Raw genomic sequence first — 21,005 nt, forward strand, 5'->3', positions numbered from 1 at the left:
GGCTTCTCCTCCATGGTGAGGTGTACAGTCAGGCCTTACCAAGGCTCAACGGGCTGATAGTTTTACAACTACTGATGTATACATTTAAATCTCAGCAAAACTTTTTGCATCCTGAAACCTCGTCAGATCAGGTGGAAATGATTGTGGTAGCCCAAGATGATGGCCATGTGGACAGTTCATTAGAAAGATGATCATAGACAAACAGCAGCAAATCTGTTGCACATTCACAGCTCTGATGAGGTGCAGGTTTGTGTGATACTGAAAATGAAACACTTGAGCCATGTGAGAGCTTATAGGAAGAGAATGCCCAGTGAGAAGGAACACAGTTACATCTCTTTAGGAGACCGACATATTTAGTGGCCACAGGAAAGGGGTGCTTGCACTGTTGAGACATGAGACACTCATATATTTTAGACTAAATTAGAGAGCACTGGAGTAAGTGTGGAACTGCGTACTGTAGTTTGAAGACTAATACACTCTGCTCTAAATGTAAGTGAAGGTGTTTCTCATTATAGATCTGTCTCTATTCAACGACTTCATGGATTAAGAACTTGTCAATGTATGGTAAGCCCTCTTCTACCAGCGCTGTTCTGGTATGTTTGGAATCTAAGCAAGAAATGTAGAATTGTAAGTTTCTCCAAAAAGACAAAGTATCGGGAGTCCTCTGCTCATGCGACCTGAAAGGACCACTCTGCTCATACTACAACATGAATAGATGGATTCGCATGAATTTATCAGACTTCATACTTTAACCCTTAGTCCAGCAAGGAAAAAAAAAAACATACTTACAAACTGAAAATGGTAAAAACAGAAGCCTGGAGAAGTGATTTAGTGGTTATGAGCACAGGTAACTTTTTTCACAGAACCCGTGTCTTATTTTGAGGTTCCACAGGATGATTTATGACCATCCATAACTGCAGTGCCAAGGGATATGCCATCATAATCTAGTCTCCACAGGCCCTAGATATGCAGGGTGCAGCATACAAACAAACATATACATTCAATATGCTCATATTCATATACATACAAATAAATAAATATTTAAGATGGTAATATATATATTATATATAATAATATATATAATATTATTAATATATATATATATCCCAAAGTTTGCTGACTGGGTTATATTTTTAGGTATACCAGAAAATACGTAAGAAATAAAAGCAAAGGAGCTTTTTGAAAGTCTATATTATGTTCATCTAAATTAATCAGATTTTTAAGATAGTAACCATATAGTTTAGTTGTTCATGCAAATAAGGATCAGCTAATACTTTGTCCTTGAGAATGAAACCATTTCTTCTATAATCTCTGCGTAGCTAGTAAGTGAGATGAGGTAATTTTTTTCACTTGAGGTAGGCATTAACTGAGACAGAATGTCAGGCTTAAAGTTGAGTTGGCCTTGAAATTTCATCATAGTGGTCAGAGTCCTCAAGCCCAAGATGAGGCAGTCCTCAGATGTAAATCCCTGTGCACATTGTGTTCATGATAACCTTCTTTTGATGCATACAGTACACTTGCATTGACTGATGGAAGGGCAAACCTTGTCCAGAACTTTCGCCATTTTAATTGTTGTATGTAGTGAATGTACAGAGTAGCATTTTGTTTACAACATTTGCGATTTATTTCTATTTTATTATTATGTGAGTGAAATGTTGTTTTGTGGGTCCAGGCATGTGTTATGGAGTGCATGTGGAGGTTAAAGGTCAGTTCTTTCCTTTCAGAGTAGGTTTTGGAACTCAATTAAGGGCATCAAGCTTGTGGGGCAGGAGATTTTAACAGCTGAGTACCTCAACTAAGTCTGTTTGCACATTTTATACAGTGACAAAATTAAATGTTTGTCTTGTGAGATAGATATTAATGGCTGTCACCTTTCTACATTCGGAAATAACTAAGACTCCAAAATGGATGGCATGCCTATGACATCATTTTGCTTAATTCAAAGTGGGAAGATCTACTTCTAATTTGGATCTTTGAGGAACAAAGACAAACCTTTAATCCATATCTTTTGAGCGATGAAAATCTGCCTGTAATCCGGGCCACACAACAACATGGATGGCAGAAGCTTTCACTCTTTGCCTGCTTGCTCTCACCTTGATATTTAGTTCATTCCTTCACTGACATTAGAACTCCTTCTTTGGGATTCCAGCATACACTAAAGAACAGCTGAGACATCTAGACTTACGGACTGAGAAAGTCCTGGAATGACTAGATTCTTGTACTTTCCATTGATAGCCAGTCATTGTGAGATTAACTGAATCACAGACTTTAAGTCATTCTACTAAATCCCATTCATGAATATATATTGAGATTCATTCTATAAATTCTCTTACTCTAGACAACCATGGCTAACATCCCTCTCATAACTTATACCAAATTAGGCAATGCCATTCAAATGGAGGCCCACTGAACACATAGTTTGAATAAATGTTATACATACAAGCAAGATATGGATAATCATAGTAGTTCAGAAACTACCAAAATATTTATTTTGTAAAATTTAAAATTCAACACTTACTAATACCCTTTGCAATCTCATTCTTCTGGTGACTATACAATTTTAAAAAATACATTAATGAAGCGAATATATTCAGTGAAAGAAAGAAAAGAAAGCCTCAGATCCCATGCTGAGAATTTTCAACAAAGTGTTAAAGTTGTTTCTTCTCCTTAAGCTGCAAGTAATAACAACTCTGCCCTACCCCAGTAGTTTGTCATGGGAATAAAAAAAATCATAAGCAATCAGAAAGCAATTGATAGTCTTCATGCCAATACTATTATGTTTGTAAAATACCAACTTTCTTTTTAATTGGATTGGTAGAAAATCTGAAAAGAAAAAGTAATTTTAATGCAAGTGTTTTGATCTGATACAAATCACTGTCTACCAAAGGCACATCATCCCAGGAGATCTCCCCTCTTCCATTTCCTAGTGCAAGATCATGAGCTGTGAAAGAGAAGAGCTAAAAGGAGGAGAGAATCAACTTTTAAAATAACAGCACATGAATAAAGCCTTTGGCCATTTACTTTTTTAGTTGAGTAGGAAGAAAACTGTGTCCATCTTCTGATGACTCTAGTAATCATAAATTATAAACTTAGGTAATAGGAGTTGTGGACTTAAAGGTACTTCATTTTTGAAAAGTATTAAGAATAGTAAGAGTTCTTTATATTTTGCAGGCTTGAAGACTTGTTTCCTATTTGTGTATTTATCGTCAACACGAACCCTTGATAAAATATTTAAATATAATTTGAAAGTTGTTCTTTCACATTGTATATCAAAATTTGAATTAACCCTTTACTTATTTAATATTAATATTATTAACTTTCTGAAATTATGAATTTTTAGGGCTCTACTGGAGATTGCTAATGTATCCTATGAATGCTTAGCTTCAGATACAATTCACATTAACTCTGCAAGTCGCATCTGTATTTCCAACTGCTACAGTCAGAACAACTGAGTTCTTCTAAGCACAAAGATGAATGCAGTAGAGATAGGCTCTTTACTCTCGTTTCTTTATTAAGACAGAAGCAAAATAACAACAACCTTAAGTAAATGCTCGTGAACTCATTAATCACAAAAAGTATGTAAATAAAAGAAATAATCATAAATGTGGATTAGAAATTAATTTCAAAATATGACTCTCACTCCCTTTATTTACTAATGTCCAAATGGATTTTCCCCTTTGGTGCTTTCACTAGGTAGGTGAAGTAACTGTGTAACATCTAAGGATGCAGACTGTCCACTAAAGGCCATTAGCTTTTGTCCTACGGCCAAATTTCTTGCTTTTCTGCTAAAATCAGGAGCACGACAAGACTGTCCAACTTCTCCACTATAACTCAGTATAGTGAATGAAGTCTTAGATATAACATAGCAAGAGAAAGAAGCAAAATGTATACAAACAGGAAAGGACGAAGCAAAAATATCTTATACTCTTGGTATCATACTAAGAATTACAGAGAAGACTCAGGCGACTTAATTCACTGACTTAGAAAATTTTTTGACAGTAATAGACTATATAAGGACAACATTAATGATCAAAATGTGATTAGGGAAAGAGATGAAGTCAAAATAGGACAAAAACAAGTTACATGCTGCTGCTGTGGTCCAAGCAACATATGAGATCAATAAGAGCTTGGACATTGAAGGTAGATTTTAGAGTCTACCTGTGCTGAAGATGGGCGAGAAGGCTTTTTTTGACAGTTACAATGTATAACTTTATAACTACATAATTATATGACTAAATATGTAAATAATTATATCTCTATATCTATGTAAAACTATATAACTATATAAAACTACATAATTATGTAACAAATCTATAACTATATAACTAGAACTAGAGCTATATAGTGTATATTCATATATATTCATGCATACAACTATGATGCTTTAGAATATGCTGGACTGAAATCAGATTTGTTGATAATTGGAAGAGATGGTTATAAGATACAGTTACTTAAGTACTATTTAATAAATATTAACTTAAAATTATACAGTATGTGACAAGATTTATGGGAATTCCAGTTCAGTAGTTTTCAATGTCCAACCAGGCTAACAAGACAGATTAATGGGTAAAAAGACACTTGCTGCCAATTTACCAACCAGAGGTTTGCTGCAGAAACGACATGGTAAAAGGACAAAACTGATTACCTCAAGTTTTCTCCTTATGTCCTCACACACAATGAAAAAGTGTAAGCAGCAGCCCCTCAGCTCCTCAGCTCTCAGTTCCAGAGTTTTGGCTATCACAGAGTCTCTGATCTGAATATCCAGTATCAAAGAAGCTTATAGATGCATCTGGAAGAGAGGCAGAGTTCCAATATATACCTCTATCTCTCTAGCTGAAGTACAGCCTTGCTTTGGGGAACTCACTGAGCTTTAAAGGACATAAATATCCTCATCTGTAGAGTGGGGTGTTATAGTCTTATCTACCTCAGAGGATCATTGTTGATCCCAGTGGGGCAGGAGATGTGAAAAGACAGTTTAAAATGTTAACATCCCAGTGAATAATTCATGGCACATTTTAAATTTCAATTTGATTTCTCCCCTGGTACAGCTTGGTAAAAGCATCCACTTCTCGTGCTTGTTCACACCAATTCCCATGGCAAATTGCTTTCCTAAGCAAGTCAAGTGAACACCAGAGCAATCATGCAAAATTCGGACTTTGTGTGTGTGTCTGGGATCATTTATTTCTCTCTCTCTCTCTCTCCCATTTTCCTTTCTTCAGCTTTTGCCTCTTGTTTGACTTCATGGTTTTCTTTCTCTTGTTTGTGATTTTTATTAAAATACCTCATTTGTGATTAGTAAACAGTATAGGGAGCAGCCCTATTAATAAGACCGATAACTGCAGTTTTCTGCATAGCCAACAACACATTAACTTTAAATATTATATGGAAACTCTCAGAGACACTTGATCAAATTATCTTAATCAGTAATTTTGAATAGGTCTAATGTCTTCCTTATGGAACACAATTTATGTAACACATCTTGAGAGATGCCTGGCTGTATTTTGAGTTTAGGAGCAATAAAGTAAGCCGGATATTATAAAAATAAAGGGCAACTCCAATGTTGAGCTCATTCTTAATATTTATCACCTTCTCAGAGCAGAGGAGAACACTGCTTGTGTTTTATTCACTGTTCACCTTGTATTCCCAGCCACAGAATACAGCGAATACTACATAATATGCAATACTCTCTAAGTATAGATTCACTTCTTTGATTATAATTCCATTGTTATCCCCGCCCAATTCCATTGTTTTTATTAAAAAATACAAATATATCTTAACCTTTTGAAACATTGGGTTTGCATTCCTTAAAATTGATCTATCAAAATATTACTACAAAATCTTTTAAGCAAGATTATGTTTCATGTGTTATGAAAACATACGGAAAACTTGCCCCGGCTCAGGGCTAACTGAAACTCACAATTTCTAGGGTTTGAGTTAATTCTACATTTTTACCAAGATAATTTTAATAAGAGTATCCAAGACAAAGCTCTCTACGGTCTGTCTGTGTATCGTCATTTGTCACTCATAACATTCTGGAACCTTTATCAAAATTGAAAAACAGCGGAAAACCCATATAAAACATGTTTCTTTTCTCTTGGAGTTCCCTAGGTTTACATTGGAGAGAAAACAGGACCCCGATACATATCAATATTGGCTACAATTAGATAGCCTTGTACACCCGTGAGGGTGGTTTGGTAGGGTTACATTGGCCCTGATTTTGAGCATATACTTCAAGAAGAACTTAATTTGTATCATGATGGAAAGTATAGAAAAGAAAACGACTGAAGGAAAAAAATGTCACCTGTTCATAGTGCTTTGGAGATTGCCACCCATTTGATGTTTTAATTCTCAACGGGGTTTCACATTCTACTATGATATTTTTCCACCATTTGCAATATGACTGTGGACAACAGTACTACTTAATACCCCAAAGTAGGTTGATTTACTCGGGAGCCTGGGGCAAAGATGATAAAATGGATTGCGGATGTGATTTGGACTCCTTATATCAAAATCGTGTTTACTTCAGTAATGTCAATGTATTTAGTTCACCTCACAGAACAACACTTTGTTTCACAAAAAGATGTCACAGAGATTATAAGGCAGACTTGTCGGTACTCAAAAAACTCAGAAAAAGATATAGAAATCCGATGCATATGTTTATACATCCTCACAGAGCAGTAATACTAAATAACTCAACCGAGTCTACAGTAGCACAACAGAAAGGCTTAACACTCAAAGTTTCATTGGCTTCTTACCACCCCTGACTTAATTACACTTTCTGTTTTGCATTACAGGAAACCCCCATGACATGGCTGTATAATTCATTCTTCATGGCTCCTGGACTTACAAAACCCAGTTTTACCCTTACACTTTCTTAAAGTTCTTTGGTCCTAGCTATTCTCTTTGAAATGGTAATGGTCAGATTCCCCTTATATGTTGTCTGCCATTTGCACATTATGTATTGGCTTGGCTCACTGCTGTAATTTTATGCCCAGCTACTCTGACCATCTCCTCTGACCAATTTTTGCTTTCGTTTTTAAAAGAATGATGCAGCTGTGGCTGGGGCAGCAGGTGAGTAGAAAAAGAATGAAGAAAGGACTAGAATGGCTAGGTTTCTGTGTGCATAAATTCATCAATGAACAGAATAATAGGTGAGCTATTCTATCTATCATTCAACTGAATTAGTGAAATAATAAACATAAGTGAATCAGACAGAATACCACCTCCTCCCCATACCTCTCTGTATGAGCAAGGAGGCATTTAAACTAGATCAATGATCAAGCCCCATATCCTCAAAGATGGTATTTTAAATTAATTTTATCAAGCCTCAAAGTCATAGAAAATTTTATGATAGATGGAAATTAAAACCAAATTAACTCCAGTGCTTCCACTCTATTACATATCCATTTGTTCAACTATTTTTCTGTTTGATTCACTTTATAACCAAACTCTCTTTTCTAGAAACAACCTCAAAGTTACAATGACTCTAAATCCAAACAAGTCCAGCCTCAATATAAGTAACTCAGAAGCAGTTAGATCTGTAGCATAGAAACAACGCAGGGACAAACAGTGGAGCAGATACTGAAGGAAAGGCCATCCAGAGACCGCCCCACCTCAGAATCCATTCCATCGGCAAACCCAGGCATTTTGCGCATGCCAAGTACTTACTGATAGTGGCCAGATAAACCTGGATCGAGAGAGGCTCTGCCAGAGCCAGAACAATACGGATGTGGACGTAAACAGCCAAACATCGGACTGAGTGGGGACCCAAATCAAGAAGATAGGGCAAGAACTGTAGGAGCTGAAGGAGTTTGTAACCGCATAGGAAGAACAACAATATCATCCAACCACAATCCCCAAAGATCCTAGGGACTAAACTACCAACCAACGAGTACACATGGAGGGACCCATGGCTCCATTGGAATATGTAGGAGAGGATGGCCTTATCTGGGATCACTGATCCTGTAGAGGCTTGATGACCCAGGGTAGGACAATGCTAGGGCACTGAAGCAGGAGTGGGTGGGAGCACCCTCATAGAGGTAGGGGAAGTAGGAAGGGGACTTTTTGAGGGGAAACTTGGAAGGGGGATAACATTTGTAATGTAACTAAATAAAATAACTAATAAAAGATTTTAAAAAGTAGCAGATAGCACATAGTATTACACAACATTTAATCTTTGTCTGTTATTCCTTAATCCCATTTAATGATGAAATGAATAACTACTGCATGAAATATTACTTCTTAAAATGAATAAGTATTCATAACTAGACAAAGTTGATAAAGCGATTTCTGGAATTATAGGATCGTTCTTCATTTCTGTATGCTCTCTGAGTTGTAATGGTTGGTTCGACTTTACAGATGGTGCTGTTCAATGCTGTGTATATCAAAGGTATTTGCTATGTAGATTATGTTGGCCTCACTCTCAGAAACTTTCTTCCTTTTACTGCCATATTCTCATATCACATGAGTGTCATCATACTCAGTCAGTACTTGGATTTCAGGGTAGATCTATGTGAGGTTAGAAACATCATGATCATAGATTTAAAATGTTTACTAATATAAAATGATAACTTGCAGCTTTCAACAGGGAACCCAGAAACATCAAGTTATCTACACAATTAGAGTGACATATCATATTTTAAAGCAGACTTCTATTTAAATATTACATTTATGAAATGATGTGGGAATTTTTTCAATATCTCAAATAATCAACCTACAAGGCAACTGTCAATCAGTTCTAACATGAGTTTACAGACATAGTATATGAACACACGTACTTGTCTGCTCACCTGTTGCTCTTAGTTTTCTTCTACTTTCACTAAAATCTAAACTATCTAGTATATAAAAGAGTGTTAACTCTGTGCTTTAAGTAGGGTATTGGATTATTAGCCTGCTATTCTCTCTTATCTCTCTTAGAAAATCAACAAAGAGAAAATGATGATTAATGACCATGGGTAATAATAAAATGGAATCAGTAAAGATCGAAACTGAAATAATATATGCAATACAACTTCTCTGGCAGTAGGAAAATAATAGCAGTAATGACCAGGAATATACTTGAAGGGTCTCAGATATAACACACCCCTTACTAGATGTCCCACAATCTCCAACTTTCTATAGCAACTAATGGCATTGTGAGAGGCTAACTCCCAAAATAACTCTTCTATTCCTTGGCAAATTTATTGATTTCAGGCTCATGCATATTTGAGATTTCTAGATATTGAGCCAAAATGAAGAATCCTTAGTAGGCAGGCCATGTACTTAATAATTTGTGAGGGAAGTTAGATAAACTTATAGCCTATCAAAACCCTCTAACATTTAGAATATTCATAATCATGGAAAAAAATTAGCAAGCAGGGTGTGTTTGGAAGATAGGCCAAGTCATGAGAATACTTAAAAGCACTGTGCAAAGTAGTGAAAACTGACTTTACCCTAATCTGAACAAAAGTGTCTAATATTTTTCTCCAGATTCAGCCACACTTTGCATAGTTGATGTCTAGGTGAAATTATCCAATATCTCATAACTAATAAAAATGTCACGGTTGTGAATTAAACGTTGCTATCTTTGATACAAAACACGCTCATTTGAATTCCTAACAACAAAAACCTTAACATTCCTAAAGACATTTTATAGGTATCTTCCAACCCTTCTAATTCAGTTTGGAATTTTTCTTTCTTTCTTTTGGCCACTTTGAGCTTTCTGAAGTTGATCTATACCCAGATTGTAACACTGAGAGTCACACAGCTCTGTGAACATTTAATTGATTCCTATGCTTTACTCTTCTTATTCTTTTTTGGATACTTATTTATTTATTATTTATTTATTATTTATTTATTTATTTTTACACTTCAGGTTTTATTCTCCTCTCTGGCTGTTGCACATCCTATACCTCTGTCCCGCTGCGCTGCCCCTGACTCCCCCCCAGGACGATGTTCCCACCACCACACCCTACCAGACCTCTAAATACCCTGAGGCCTCCAGTCTACTGATGATTAGGTGCATCTTCTCTGACTGTACCCGGACCTGGCAGTCCCCTGCTGTACATGTGTTGGGAGCCTCATATCAGCTCGTGTATGCTGCCTGGTTGGTGATCAAGTACCTGCAGGATCGCCGGGATCCAGGATAATAGAGACTGCTGGTCCTCTTTGAGGGTTGCCCTCCTCCTCAGCCTTCTCCAGCTTTTCTCTAATTCAACCACAGGTGTCAGCAGCTTCTGTTCATTGGTTGGGTGCAAGTATCTTCATCTCTCTCTTTCAGCTGTTTGCTTGGTCTTTTGGAGGACACTAAGGATAGGTCTCTTTTGATGAGTGCTCCATAGCCTCAGTAATGGTGTCAGGCCTTGGGGACTCCCCTTGTGCTTGATGCCCCTTTGGCCCTGTCACTGGACCTTCTTTTCCTCCATTTCCATCCCTGCTGTTCTTTCAGACAGGAACAATTATGGGTCAGAGTTTTGACTATGGGATAGCAACCCTATCTCGCACTTGATGCTCTGTCTTTCTGCTGGAGGTGGGCTCCAAAAGATTCCTCTTTCCACTGTAGGGCATTTCATCTAGCCCCCTCCCCCTTTGAATCTCAGGGTCATTTTGATCTGCATTTTTCTGATAACTAAGAACATATCTTTAGGTGCTTCTCAGCCATTTGTAATTCCTCTGTTGTGACTTCTCAGTTTAGTTCTATATCTCTCTCTTTTTTTAATTGGGTTGTTGTTTTGGGGTTTTTTTGGTTTATTTTTTTGTTTGTTTGTTTTTTTTGTTTGTTTGCTTGGTTGGTTGGTTTTTGTTTTGTTGTTGTTGTTGGGGTTTTGGTAGTTAGGTTCTTGAGTTCTTTATATATTTTGGATATTAGCCTTCTGTTGGATGTGCGTTTAGTGAAGATTATTTTCCTAATCTGTAGGTTGCCCATTTGTCTTATTGACTATGTCCTTTGCCTTACAGACTCATCCAAGAGGAGTAGAAGGCAGGAAATAGTCAAATTCAGGGCTGAAATCAACCAAATAGAAACAAAGAGAACAATACAAATAATCAACAAAACCAAAAGCTGGTTCTTTGAGAGCATCAACAAGATAGATAAAACCCTAGACAAACTAACTAAAGGGCCCAGAGGCAGTATCCATATTCACAAAATCAGAAATGAAAAGGGAGGGTTAGGGATTTAGCTCAGTGGTAGAGTGCTTGCCTAGCAAGCGCAAGGCCCTGGGTTCGGTCCCCAACTCCGAATAAAAGAAAAAAGAAAAAAAGAAAAAAGAAAAGGGAGACATAACAACAGAAAAGGAGGAAATTAAAAAAATCATTAGATCCTACAACAAAAGCCTATACTCAATAAACTGGAAAATCTAGATGAAATGGATGGTTTTCTAGACAGATACCACATACCAAAGTTAAATCAAGAACAGTTAACCATCTAAACAGCCCCATATCCCATAAGGAAAAAGAAGATAGTCATTAAACTTCCCAACCAAAACATGCCCAGGGCCAGATGGACTTAGTTCAGAATTCTACCAGACCTTCAAAGAAGACCTGATACCAATATTCCTCAAACTATTAGAAACCGAGGGAACACTACCTAATTCAATCTATGAAGCCACAATTACTCTGATACCAAAACCACACAACAACCCAACCAAAAAAGAGAACTTCAGACCGATCTCACATATAAATCTCAATGCAAAAATACTCAATAAAATTCTTGTAAACTGAATCCAAGAACACATCCAAATCTTCATTCACCATCATCAAGTAGGCTTCATCTCAGGGATTCAAGATTTGCTCAATATATGAAAATTGGTTAATGTAATCCACTATATAAACAAACTCAAAGGGAAAAACTTCACATGATCATCTCCTTAGATGGAGAAAAAGCATTTGACCAAATATAGCACCCCTTCATGTTAAAAGTATTAGAGAGGCCAGGAAATCAAGTCCCATATCTAAATGGAATAAAAGCAATTTAGTGCAAACCAACAGCCAATATCAACTAAATGCAGAGATACTTGAAGCAATCCCACTAAAATCGGGCAGAAGACAAGGCTGCCCATTCTCCCATGTCCATTTAATATAGTACTCTAAGGGCTATCTAGGACAATAAGGCAACAAAAAGAGATCAAGGGGATACTAATTGACAAAGAAGGATTCAAGGTAACACTATTTGCTGATGATATGATAGTCTACATAGCAACCCCAAAAATTCTACCAGAACTTCTTCAGTTGATAAACAACTTCAGCAAAGTGCCTGGATATAAAATTAAGTCAAATAAATCAGTAAATCATTTATACAAATGATAAACTGTCTGAGAAAGAAATTAGAGAAACGACTCCCTTCAAAATAGCCACAAATAATTTAAAATATCCTGGGGTAACTCAAACCAAACAAGTGAAAGTCAGTACTACAATATTTCTCAAGAATGAAATCAAAGGTCTCAAAAGTTTGAGAGATCTCCAATGCTCATGGATTGGCAGAATTAACCTAGTAAAAATGGCCATCCTACCAAATCAATCTGCAGATTTAGTCCAATCCCTGTCAAAATCCCAACAAAATTCTTCAAAGGCATGGAAAAAACAATTCTCAAATTCATCTGGAAAGGCAAAAAAAACAATAAATAAAACAATTCTTAATGATAAAAGAATGGCTAGGGGAATCAGCATCCCTGACCTCAAGCTCTTCTACAGAGCAAAAGTGATAAAAACTGTATGGTATTGGTACAGAGACAGACAGGTTGATTAATAGAATGAAATGCAAGACCCAGAAATAAAACCACACAGTTAAGCATACTTGATATTTGGAAAGAAGCCAAAAATATACATTAGGAAAAAATCATCTTCCATAAATGATGGTGGTCTAACTGGCTGTCTATGCAGCAAAATGAAAGTATAACAATATTTGTCAACTTGTCCAAAGCTCAAGTCCAAGTGGATCAAGGACCTTAACATAATCAAAGACACTGAATCTAATAGAAGAGAAAGTGGGAAAGAGCCTTGAGCTCATTGGCAAACTCTAAGACCATAGTATATATTCAAGGAACCTAAGTCAGACCAAGATTCATTCTATGAACTCCTGTAAGCTCTGGTTAGTTGATTCTGTGAACCTCTTTCTTGGGGTGACCCCTGTGGCTTCCACAATTCTTCCTATTTCTTTTCTGCAGCTTCCTATTCCCCATGTCTAGATTAATGTTTGGCTGTGAATCCCTGTGTTTTCTCCTATTAGTAGCCAGATGCAGCCTCTGATGAAAATTGTGATAGGCTTCAGTTTTCACACAGAATATCACTAGGAATCTTCTTAGGGACTTTTTTTTCGCATTCACACTTGTTTCTATTCAAGGTCTCTGGGTTTACCAGCTTCTGGTCCTTGGCCATCAAAGCAGCATTAAGCATGGGCTCCCACGCATGGCATGGGGTCCTATATTGGACCAGTCATCGTTTGGCTGCTTCTAGACTATCTTTATCCCAGCACATCTTGAAGGCAAAACAAATTGTAAACCAAAGCTATTGTAGCTGGGTTGGTGTCCCAATCCCTCCACTGGGAGCTGTGCCTCATTCCAGAAGATGGCCAGGTCTGACTCTTTAACCCTAATACTAAGAGTCTGCACCAGGGTCGGCCTCAGAGTTTACAGGGAGTTTCCATTGCACTAGGTTTCTGCCTTCTCCAGAAATGCTACTCAAACTTCAGTCATCACTCCCAGTACTTTCTCCCCCTATGCCCCCACCCCCATCCTGATTCCCACGCCCACTTGTCTCCAGTCCCCTACACAAAATATTCTATTTCCCAATCCCGGGAAGATCCATTGAGTCTTCCCCAGTCTTTAGTCTCTCTGTGGATTGTAGCAAAATTATCCTTTACTTTCTAGCTAATATCTACTTATAAGTGAGTAATATCAAGCTTGTCTTTCTGAGTCTGGGATACCTCACACAGGATAACTTTTCTAGTTCTATTTCTTAGGTCATTGCTTTAAAACTAAATAAAACAAATCAAAACAAACAACGACAGCAACAAAAAAGTCTTATCTTTGTCTGTTGAAGATAATGAACGTTCTTCGATTCTCTTACATCTTGGCCATGCTTATCTTGGGCTTTCTTTGTACTCACCAAGATACGAAATCACTGTTGTTCATAATGGATAAACAGTACACAGGAGGGATAATTCCCTTGAATCCTCCCAAGATCCTATGACCTGTTGTTAAATGGGAGATTCGGTGAGGAAATGAAGCCACCTGATTGTGCTTGGAGGAGATTTCAGTTTTCATTGCACATATAGAAACAATCCCTAAAAGTAAATAACTTGGAGAATTTAAGGAAGAATACTTTGTTTTTCTAAATGATCTCTGTGCAACTTAGAATTTATACATTTATTGTGTGGTAGCTATGAAGCATAGTTATTTCTAACATAGATAAAAGAAGAATTCACAAATTGTTTCCAGCTATAAATTCAAAATTCCTTAAATTATTAAATACCAAATGAAGTACAACATATTAATGAAGTTATCAGTAAAAATGAAAAATTAAAAGTTCTTGGGTCTTCTTTACTCTTGTTAAATTGAGGTTGCTAAGGTTAAAAATTTATATATGTATATATGAGTAAAACAAGGGGCTTTTATGCATTTTAGTCAGAAACAAATATAATACAGGCATAAACATCTTTTTTGAGAAAAATGTTTTAATCTTTTTTTCATTTCTTAAAGTATTGTTTTAAAATGAAAGTGCATTAAAGATCCAGTGTAATGATGTGTGCTATGATCATAAGCTTATTCACAATGAAAGTGAGACTTAAGGAAATATACTATTATATTTGTTTATTGTTAATACCACATCCAACTTATTCTCCATTGTGGCATTAACAGTCATCGTGGTTACCATTTTTTTCCCAAAGTCATGCTTAGGGAATGTGAACAAAGATTATTCAGGTTATCAGGACTTTAGATGTGCTTCTGCTGCTCACATTTTAGGCGTCACTTGATAAGCCTGTGCTTGTACATGTGGCCTGGGAACTTGCACATCACAGACTCTCTCTGCCATTATATAAAACATGGTCATCCTACTACAGGAATGGGCCATGGGATCGGTGCAGTTAAGACAAAGGATTAAAACACACCAGACCTCCACAATGATTTTCCCAATATTTGTGATGACAGCCCACAAACTGCATGCAGTTTTCTCACAGTTTATTTGATAACTCAAAAAATATTGCAAAAGTCTGTAGAAAGTATAAGTTTTGTTATCTAAATATTGGAAAGTAGGGTATTAAAAGGCACAATCCAGCCATCTGGACATAAGAATATGTGAGGAATCTCTCCACATATAGTGAAAACTAAACAATAAAGTCAGTTATTTCTAGTGTGTGTTAAAAATATTGGAGATATTTTGGGAACAGGTATATCAAGATTTTATATTTTTCAGATATATTTTACCCACAATTTTGGGAAACCGATCGATATTTATAATTTGGGCATAAATCTTCAAATACACTTTATAGGAACACATTTTGTCTAATTATTTTATAAAACAGTATTCTTTGAAACGTCAAGGAAAATGTAGTCTTTTTTCCACTCCTTGTTTTAAGGGTCACTTTGAGATATCGAGCTACATGAAGAAATGAAAGACCGGGTCTCTTAAGCTGAGAAGAGATTGGGAATGTGTCTCAAAGACATGCACACTGATGCTCAATAGTAAGATAAGGGTATCCGCCATGCTGGCATCAGTGTACACTGAGTTGGTTATTGGTACCACAAACCTGCTTTACCAATTTATTTTAAACTGCTCTGTCATTTAGATATATGTTTTAGATAGAACATAGATCTTTATGCTGCTGCTTTATGATAGTAAGTAGCTAATTTATGCTAACAGTGGCACCTATGAATCATGTTTGGTTGGGCAAAGATCGTTAACAGATATGTGTGGAGTTAGAGGGAGATAGCTCATTGGTACGTTGTTGGCCTTCTATGGTCATTACATGGTTTTTAGCACAGGGCCAACGTAGGTTTAGGTACAATGTTTGGTTCCCATTTGTTGGCTCTCTTGGGAGAGTTGCAGTACACTTGCTGAAGGAAATAAATCCCAGGGTGGGGCTGGAATTCATACCCTTTCTTAACTGCCCGTTCTCTCTGTCTGCCTCACATTTGTAGCTGGAAATGTGATCAACTAACTTCTTGCTGTAAGTCACTAAGGCCATGCCTCCCCATCATTATGGACTCTCCTTCCAGAAACTAAAACCTAAATAAACTCTTTCTTCTTGTCTATGCCATGATATTTTTATCATAGCTATAGTAAACTAATTCATACACCATGAAAATATGAGGATCTGAGTTTTGTCTAAAGAGCCCAAATGAACAAAAAATCCAGGAAGATATTAACAGTGTGTTTCTGGTTTCTCCAGTGAACACACTTCTCTGGATTCAGGTTGGACAGTTTTGTAGGAATGACAAGGGCATGATCATTTGCAGAAAGACGACCCCCTATCCTGCCACATAAACATACACAGAGGTTTCTGGCAGATAATGGAAATACTTTATATTTTATTTCATGTAAGAACCTTTGCCCTACTCTTTTTTCATCAATAATATTCATTTACATTTCAAATGATATTCCCCTTTACAGTTACCCCTTCACAAACTTCCCATCCTATCCTCCTTTCCCACTCCCCTTTGCCTCTATGAGAGTGTTCCTTTACCCACTCACCCACTCCCACCCCACCCCTCTAACATGCCAATACAGTGGGGCATCAAGCCTCCTTCCCCACTCATTGATGTCAGATAAGGCCATCCTGTGTTACATATGTATGTGGAGCCATGGCTCCCTCCATGTATACTTACGTTGGTGGTTTAGTTCCTAGAGTTCTGAGTGGTCCAGTAAGTTGATATTGTTCTTCCTTTGGGGTTGCAATCCCCTTCAGCTTTTTCAGACCTTCCCCAGCTCTTCCATTGGGGTCCCTGGGGTCAAAACTAGAAGCCTACATGATATGGAGGTAGACATAATAAAAATGAAATATCTGAATGTGTGTGGAAGGGAGAGATTAATTTCAGGGTTGCTTCAAGGAGGACAAGATAGTAGTTAATCTTACTCTCAGGTCATTTATCCCTCCCATCTGTGCACATTTCTGTCTTTCACTGATCATTCTTTTCTCCAAGAATAGCTATGGAAACTGCAAAGACACTGAACTTTTCTTTCACTTGTACCAAAACATCCATTTCAAAACTTCCACAGAGATTGAAGTCTGTCTGGTCACTTCTAAGTTACATGCAGATCTACATGTATTATAATAAAAGACATGGATAGAAACAAAGTTACACATATTCTTAATTGATTTCTGTGGACAATTGGAAGTACTACATGCCTTCTTATGGAAACAAATAGATTTCAGCTCATTAATATATTTGTCTCCAGAGATGAGCTAAGTTGAATGTATTTCAAATAGAGTCTTAAGGCTTCACACAGGAAAGCAGGTATGTTCTTTCTACAGTGAGGGTATTGATATCAAGAACGTTTTCTTTCTCATGGAGTTACAAGTATCTATCACTGTACATCCAGAGGCTGTGATACTTCATCATCATTCATTTTTGTTTGGTTGTTTGGTTGTTTGGTTTCTTGCTTTTGTTTTGTTTTGTTTTGTTTTGTTGGGGTTTTTTGCCAACAATCAGTGGACTTCAACATTCACAACAGAAAGTATTCATGGATTAGATGGATTATATTATAAATATTAAAGCCACATAAAACAAGGAATCATTTTGAGAGAAAACAGTGAAGACTTTGTTAACTGGATCCTTCCCGTTATGGAATTAGTTATTTACATACTATCTAAAAGTCCCAATGGGTAATGGAAGGTTCCCTGGAATGTCTTTTATAAGATAAAAATTTCAAAAACTTGTCTATTGATAACTTCTATTTATCTTTGGAAAATTATTTCCTTTGATACATTTGGATTCTGAAGTACATTAGAGTTTATATTATTTAAAGAAAAAGTCAAATATTTAAGAAGTGGTATTTGTTGAGAGAATTCATTGCAGTTTTAACTCAAGAAAACAACCAGAGGGTTGGGGATTTAGCTCAGCGGTAGAGCGCTTGCCTAGCGAGCGTAAGGCCCTGGGTTCGGTCCCTAGCTTTTTTTTCGGAAAAAAAAAGAAAAAAAAAAAAAAAAAGAAAAAGAAGAAAACAACCAGAGCTTTGCAGAGATATTTATACATTCGAAAGTGTATCGCTGAGGTATTTATAATAACTAAAACATTGAAGGAAGCTAAAAGCTTGATAAGAAGATATTGGCTTTAAATTAGCATTCTAAAAAAGGAGGTAAAAATATTTTTGGGAAACTTAAAAATAGAAAGAAGTATTCAGCATCTTGTTAAGTGTAAAAAGGTCACCCCTTAGTATAACAAGAGTGGCACCAATTTCTCTTAAAATACATAGTTTTACATATATGCTTATGTAAAATGCTTACATTTGCACAGTACTCACTTTAAAGTATCAAGATCACAAACAAAATGTCCCACTATTTACATGCTTTTATATGTATTCCAAACTGAGTCAAATAACTCAAATTATTTTGTAATGAAAAGGAAAATGATATTGAAGAAGAAGGAAAACAAACCCACAGGATTCCATTTTAACTATGACTGTTTTTTTCCACTTACTAAAATGTTTCTTGAGACTTCGAAATTTCCTCACCCAAGGTAGCATTTAATAAAATTTCCAAACAGAAGAGACTTCCCTGTTTCCACAGGTACGGCCTGGAGTCAGAGTGACTGACCCACAATGCAAAGACTGTGAGAAATTTGTAGATCCTTAGTCCATGAGGCTGCGTGTCTCCACGGTCTGAGTCTAAGGCTAAAACACAGGGGGGGGTTCTTGGAAAGCTTCCAGTCTTCATCCAAAAGAAGGTGCTTTGGATGTCAGTGAGAGAATCCAGCAACACAAAATATGGACGTGCTGGCCAGAGTGAGGTAAAATATCATTTTGTGTTCTGACGTGGATCTTCAAAATTCTTCTTTCCTTTGTTTGTCATGGAGCCACAGATTCCTTAGGAACATTTTGCATCATTTCCATATTGTAAATAGCCTAAGCTTTTTCTCTCAACAGTTAAAGTTACTGTTCTTGACCTACAGTTTCAGGATCAAAAATATTGCTTTCTTTCAGGGTTTCCAGACATCAGTTAAGAAGGACTGGGGTTCGCCTCACCATCTCCTATCCACAGTTTGCAACATTGACTAAGAAGGAGTGTAAATTACCACCCTGTAACTGCATGAGGTAGTCCTTAGTTAAGAAGACACACAGGCTTGTTCCATGTTCTAACACCCATGTCTTTGGTCCCACTCTTTTGCTGTGATACATCAGCCTCTACTCTCAGCTTTTGGCAGAAACCATTTTACTCATAATGGATTTCTGTTCTTATGACAGTAATTTCTCTTCATAAGTTTCATACCCAGAAAAACAGAATACTTTAAAGTTGGAATTGGTTGCAGACATTGAGCATTCCTAGCACCATGGGGAATCATTTCCAATGTGCCCAGAGCTGAGCTTCAGGTATCTTTGCGGCTTCCACATTCACATATCAGTTGCATGCTGCAGATCTGTAAGTGGACTGGGAGAAACTAAGCAGTCACAGCCAATGACTGATTTCAGCAGAGGTATGACCAGAGATCTTTTAGTTTATTAAAAGTAAATAGACACATGAATATGAATATTCATCTGGACTTACAAGAAATTGAATTATGAATAAACACACAAAACCAAAAATACTAAAAACGCTGGAGGATTTTGGAACATAGTAATTGGGTGTTCTTCACACAACACCAACCAAACAATAGCAGAGAAAGACCAACATGTATGAACCCTGATCTTTAGTTAACACATGATTTTCCTTCTATTAGGTTGAAACAGTTTAATAACAAAATGTGATGCGTTTTGATATATGACCAAGTACATGAAGCTCTGAGAGAGAGAGAGAGAGAGAGAGAGAGAGAGAGAGAGAGAGAGAGAGAGAGAGAGAGAGACATAAAAATGTATGACAGTAATACAAAAATGAAATCATCGATACTGATTCCAAGGGTAACAATGAGCAGATGGGGAAAGAGGAGCAATGCTTCTGGTGGTGAATAGAACTCAGATGTAAATCACTTGGTTCGGGTGTCTATCCTATAAAATGACTTTTATTTCCAGAAGAAGAAAGACCTAGAGATGTAGAGATGGATGGTGAGTGAAAGAGACTCTTGTTGATAAACATCAAGTAAGCCTATGTTTACCAAGGAAGTACTTCATCTCAAAATATATCAATGTAGGACCAGGCGTAGAAAACATAGTTTCTCAAAATTAAATCCACCAAATTAAAGACATTCAAGAAATATTTTATTTCACAACAGAAACTAATTTAGGCAAATCACAGAGACATGGAAATGTAGACAAGTGAAGTTCAGAGGGAACATTAAAGACAAAATGGATAGAGCACCATTTATAAGGAGGAACTCTTCACAAGAGCAAAGAACCGTTTTGCAAAGATGTACAATAAGTCAGGTGGATCAAAGTCATAGATATAATGTTTATGTTGAACCACCTGACAGATGTGGAGCCATGCAGAGGCATGTGTGGCAGGGGGTATTTCTGAATTGTTGTGCTCTTATCTCTCCTTCCCTGAGCCCACTGTGAGATTTTATTTTTTTTCCATCTTTATTAACTTGAGTATTTCTTATTTACATTTCCACTGTTATTCCCGGTTTCTGGGCCAACATCCTCCTCCCCCTTCCCTTCTCTATGGCTGTTCCCCTCTCCATCCTCCCCCTATTACCGCCCTCCCCCAACAATCACTTTCACTGGGGGTTCAATCTTGGCAGGACCAAGGGCTTCCCCTTCCACTGGTGCTCTTACTAGGATATTCATTGCTACCTATGCAGTTGGAGCCCACGGTCAGTCCATGTATAGTCTTTGGGTAGTGGCTTAGTCCCTGGAAGCTCTGGTTGCTTGGCATTGTTGTTCATATGGGGTCTCGAGCCCCTTCAAGCTCTTCCAGTTCTTTCTCTGATTCCTTCAACGGG

This window comes from Rattus rattus, chromosome 15 (genome assembly GCF_011064425.1).
Source record: "Rattus rattus isolate New Zealand chromosome 15, Rrattus_CSIRO_v1, whole genome shotgun sequence".
NCBI classification, from domain to species: domain Eukaryota; kingdom Metazoa; phylum Chordata; class Mammalia; order Rodentia; family Muridae; genus Rattus; species Rattus rattus.